Source organism: Mauremys reevesii, linkage group 4 (assembly GCF_016161935.1).
Source record: "Mauremys reevesii isolate NIE-2019 linkage group 4, ASM1616193v1, whole genome shotgun sequence".
NCBI classification, from domain to species: Eukaryota; Metazoa; Chordata; order Testudines; family Geoemydidae; genus Mauremys; species Mauremys reevesii.
The window spans coordinates 94,953,333-94,958,928 of NC_052626.1; the positions used below are offsets into that span (position 1 = coordinate 94,953,333).

The window sequence follows — 5,596 nt, forward strand, 5'->3', positions numbered from 1 at the left end:
TGTGTCCAAATAGGATGACTAGATATAGTAGACCATAACCTTTACAGAGATATGTTACATGGCACAGGCAGCACAAAACATATTCCAGTTATGTCCTATTTCCATAAAGACTTATGGGAGGTACCGTCACAGGACCTTCCGCTCCCCACAGTCACAGACGTTAGGCCAGAAGGGACCACTGGGCTCATCTAGTCCCAGCTCGTGCAGACCCCAGGCCAGAGCCCCTCCTCGTATCTATGCAGCTGGAGCCAGGGGGTTCCCCAGATCCCCGAGTGGGAGTGTTAGGCCTGAATGAAAATATAGCAGACAAAACAGTTATGCCAGCCTGACTGAAGTCAGGCTAACAGAGGTTTCTGGGTAATCCCAGAGTGGAAAAGTACTGAGAAGCAGCATTGTTTCACAAAGCCCTGGAAAACATGAGATAAGCCAGGGTTTGCATTCCTGGCATAGCATCAGCTGTGCTAAGGACAGTGTTTGAAGAACTGATAAGAAACTCTAGCATCCCACGGTTCAGATTCTAACTCTCTGGTTGAGTTATAGGCTTGTTTAAAACTCCCCTGTATTTCTAACTTTTGGTGTTTGTTAAGATATAATTAATAATCTAAAGTTGTAGACATAAAGTCTAGGCATGTGTGTATATTAAAAGTGTCTAGTTTTAAGTTGTTAAACAAAGGGGGGTGGGTTTGCTCAAGTGAGTGATGTATGACGTAATAAAACTGTCTATATAGGCTAATACTAAGCTGTAAAGAGTTGCTGGTTCTCACTGGAGATGAGCTGCTCTTTACTGACGCGTGCACTTGTCAATAAAGAGCTTTTTGATCGGACCTTGCTGGTGTTGCCTGTCTCTCTGTGATCAGACAACGAATTTCACTGTCGGGGTTAAAGTCCCCAACAGGAGCATCAGTTCCATCCTGGCTCCTCCTCCTTGTGACAGCGCAGAATGGGGGTTCTTGAACTCTCCCTACCCCCAGCTCCCATTCCCAGCTCACGCGGGCGGCTCTTTGCACCTGCCCAAGCTGCCGGGTGCCTTGGCCATGGGATGTAAAACGGCCCCATCTTTGCTTCCCCTTTCACCGCTGCAACAACGCACAAGATGCTTTAAGAGCATCCTCCTGCCCCTCCCCACCAGCTCAGTCTCAGGCATTGCTAGCTGCTCAGTGCCTCGGCAGCCCCAGGAGATGATTGCTGCGGGGGTCTTGTGTGACATTATGAGTCTGATCTAATATCTCACTGAAGAAAAACAGGGCCAGAAAGAGTTAATTAACTCGCAGACTAACCTGACCCAGGGCTGAACTTTAGAAACTGGTTAGGAAGATGTGTAAATGAATAGAGCTTTGAAATGCAGGTCTGCATTGTTAGAGGTAGAAGGGTAGGTGTTTGCTCAGGTCTTGTGATGTAAGCAAACAAGACTTGTTTATTGCTATGGCTTTAATTTAAAGATCAAAAAGGAATATTAACATTTAGGAAGATGCTTGGGTGAAATAGTATTATTTTCTATGTGTCTCTTTGAAGGTTGTGGTAACCCGTATCTGAACTATTTAATGGCTAAATTACCCTGTGTTAATTGCCAGCATGTTTGGGAGAAGGAGCATTAGGCCTATTGTTTTCTCAAGCCAAAAGGCTGCTGGAAATGTATAAGAACCCTAGGACATGATCCTACTTCATCTCAGATCTGCTTTGGGTTTCAAGAGGGGGAAACCTTAAGCCATAAGGATTGAGATCCCCAGTCACTGACTGGAGTCACCCTGAATACGGACATTGGACCAACACTCTCTCACTTTTCTTTTGTAATAAATTTTAGCTTAGTTAATAAGAATTGGCTATAGCGTGTATTTTAGGTAAGATCTAGTTAATTGGACCTGGGTATGTGGCTGATCCTTTGAGATTGGAAGAACCTTTTATTTTATATGATGAGATAAGATTTTCAGTAATCATCATCATAGCTGGCGTGTGTGTCTGGATGGAGGCTTGAGGTTGGGCACTTTAAGGGAACTGCAGTGTTTGAACTTCTGAGTAACCAGTGAGGTACTGTAGAAGCTGTTCTGTGCTGGCTTGGTAAATCTAAGTATTGGAATAACCACCAGCTTCTGGGGTTTGTCTGCCCCATTCTGTTTGCAGTTCACCCTAATTGAGTGACCTCAGCTGGCTCCCACGGGCAGCACTGTCACATCTTGGCCAGGGGGAGGCAGTGAGTCCTAGAAGCAGGGAGAGCAGCAGCACCATAGATCAGGGAGGTCTGGCAATGCCAGTGGCTGGCTGGGATCTGACAGCCCAGGCACCCAGAGCAGTCTCTGGCCAGGGGCTGCAAAGGGGAGGGATCCAGGGAGCACGGGTCAGCCATGCCCCACCAGTGCCAGCTGCCACAACCATCCTGGTGGGCCATGGCTGGGCCCCAGGTTACAGCAGCCGTGTGGCTGCTCTCTCACCCTCGGGGAGCCCACTGCGCCCAGTGTCAGGGGGCATCAAGGTGGCACAGACTCACGTTTGCCCCCAGCCCCTTCCGTTTCTGCCCCGACTGTCTGTCAGCCAGTGACAAGGATCAGGGCCTAGGACCCTGGGAAACGCCCCCGGAGCGGCAGGCGGCTGTGGGGTGTCAGTTCAGTTCCATCAGGGTTCGGGATTACCACTCCTCTCCGGCGTCCATGGGGGTCTCCTCCCTCCGCCCCCCCGGGACCCAGCCAGACTCTGGGCCTCCTTCTGGCGCAGTGTTTGGGGCTGTCAGGCGACCCCTTTAGTGGCGGAGGCTCTGATGCCCGTAGGTTCCTGTTGAATGGGAGCACCCTAGCAGTCAGTGGCTGTTACAGGCTAGCTGGGTAAAAGGTTACACAACGTGTTTCTTCAAGTCGTTTCTCTCTCAACAGAAAATTGACTTTAAAGGTTGTCAGAATAAATCCCATCTGCAATAGAATTAACTGACGTCTAGAGCAGGTCTGCAGTCTCAGTCTCACCTAGTCCCTCACCCCAACCTTTGGAGCGAGGTGTTACTGCAGAATTCTTTAGTCCAAAGGGGGTAAATTACACCAAATAAACTTGTCCCAGAGTAGCCAGCATTCCCTGTATTGCTAACAGAAAAAAAAACAAGGTGACATTCAGTATTACAATATCCTTCAGGTTATCACATAATTAGTCTCTTATTCTTTAATTAATAATTAACTTCATGTTTAATTTCATTTTCCTTAGGAACAAGAACATAAACAAAGATGAACAAATCCTGTATGTTAGTTTGATCTTAATCCCCATTGCCACCAGGTGAACCCTGGGTAAAGTTGTTGCTGACACCAAACCAGGGGAGTTCCGTGAGTTCGTTTTACAGGGGGCTTCTGCCATAAGTGTTGGTGGAAGGGGTCTCCCACCATATGGGAAGGTTTGTGTCATGAGAAAAAGCACCTGTTCTCTAGTGGCACAGGAGGTGGAGGAGACGTGGTGCAGATGCACAAGGTACAAGAGCACAATGCAGAGATAAAAGCTTGCAGTCAGGATTCAACCTGCATGTATCCTGCTTACACCCCCTCTCTCTGCCTGGAGGTCGAGGCAGCTCCCTGAGCCTACTCCCTGTTCTGTGAGGGTCTCTAGGTCAGACCCCTAGGGAACCATGTAGGAATAACAGGGAGATGCAGGTTTGTACCTCAGCTGCTGCCTGGCACCAGGGGAGGCCAAAGGGAAAAGGCAGAAATGCCCCAAACATTGTTAGGAAGAACCACAACCAAACGGCTTGTTCCCGGGGGCAGTTTGTGCATTAATGGTGCCATGGAAAGGGAAGGGGTCTGTGATGTCCCAGCCCCCCAGCATTGTCGGTGTTGTCATGGGGATGGGGACGGGGAGCAGAAAGTGGGGCGGGAGAAGAGGGAGTACATGGGTGCATTGGGCCCGTGGGGGGATGGCGAGGGGCTGATCCTAAGGGTGCAGGAGGGTTTTGGAGATGGAATGAAAGCAGGTTGGGAGCAAATATCAATGGAGGATGGGCTTCTCCTAGGCCTGTTGGAAGTTTAAGGGGGTGTCTTTGAGGTGATTGCCATTGGGGGAGGGGGGGTACCTGCTCCTCAAGCCCCCGGCCTCCTACATGAGGAAACCAAAGGCTGTTTTAAAAGTTATGGACTCTTAGCCGTAGAGGACAGGTCCAGTTCTCACTAGAGTCCACAGAAAGAGTCTTCAGCGTCAATGGGAGGTGGGCCAGGTGCTTAAACAGTAAGACCCCAGTAGCTGCAATCGCATTTGCAGTTTCTACTGGCACCCAAAATTCTAGACAGCCTCCCACCCCGCCATGTGTCTGTTACCGACAGTGTCTTGTCAGCCTGGGACAGGGACAAGCTCCCGGGGAATTAGTGTCCAAGAACTTTCCTTCTCCTAAGTCCTTCAAAAACAGGGAAACCCAGGAGCTCCAGGCCAGAGATCCCAGCAGCTTCACGTCCATGAGATCCACAGCTTGGAGCGGAGAGTGACGAACAGGGCGGATTCAGCGCAAACAGATCAAGCAGAGCTGGGGGGCGGCCCAGCTTCTTTCCTGAACCCCAGCGGGGATCTGGGCCTTGGTTCTCAGAAGGGAAAGGTTAGTGCAGTGGGTTCCCCACCTTCTTCACACCGCACCCCCTTCCCGCCTAGCCGAGATCCTGCTCCCCACAGCAATACGGGGAGGGTAGGCTGGGGCAGTGCCCTGGCGTTTGTTCTGTTATGGTGCCCCCCAGGCTGAGAGCCTCAGGCTACTGCATGTAACTCCCTGGCATGTCTTCTCCTCTGCCAGGTACCATGGGGAGGGGAAAGCAGGTAAATCAGTAAAGGAACCCCTGAGCTCGGACACCAGCCTGACTTTGGTCTCCCTCACTCTGGCACCCAGGGGAAGGGAGCTGCCCAGTGCCTGGTGAGAGCAAGAGCAGAGTCAGCCCTGTGGTCACTGCCATCCCACTTCTGGCACCAGTGGGTTGCAGCCAGTCTGGCCATGGGTCCAGGCACTCCAGCCCTGCCTGGGGAAAGCTCCCTCTGATTGGCTGCCTTTGCCACTGCCCTGCCTCCTGGGAAGAGCCGCCAATCAGGGCTGCTGCAGGAAGCAGCCAGAGCTCTGCCCTGCCCCCTGTACCATTCGCAAAGGTGGGGAGGGGGAAGGATGGAGCAGAACGAGCCCACAAGCTCAGAGTGGCCCTGTTCCCTCTTTCCCGCACCCCTCCTGTGAGCAAGGGTCAGTCCACTCCCTGATTCCCTCCTCCATTACAACCCCACAGCATCCTTGTTGTTCCATAGTAACACAGGTTGTCCTTCACCACCCTTGTGTTTCCATAGTGACACCACATTGCCCTGCACCATCCTTGGATCTCCATAGTGACACCACGGCAACAAGGCCCATCCTTGTTCAGAAATGGGGGGACATTTCCTACTCACATCAGTGGCAGCACTGGGACATGTTAAAAAACACTGGATTTTATTGTGTCTGCAGAGAGTGACAGTGGTTTTGGCCAGCTGCCCCATCACATGTTCAGTGGGAGGGAAAAGGACACAGAAGGGATGAAGGGAATGGAAGGGGTTTTTCGCATAAATTAACAGGACTAGAAAAATAAATTAGCTAAACCGTACACTGGTACGTCAGTGCATATAAATAATGTAGCGT

General features: G+C 50.9%; 1 protein-coding gene across 6 annotated transcripts in view; it reads right to left on the minus strand.

Annotated features, from left to right (window-relative positions):
* Positions 1-5,596, minus strand: part of LOC120403678 (maestro heat-like repeat family member 5) — a 141,589-nt gene that overhangs the window by 23,412 nt on the left and 112,581 nt on the right. The gene's annotated exons all lie outside the window — the stretch shown is intronic.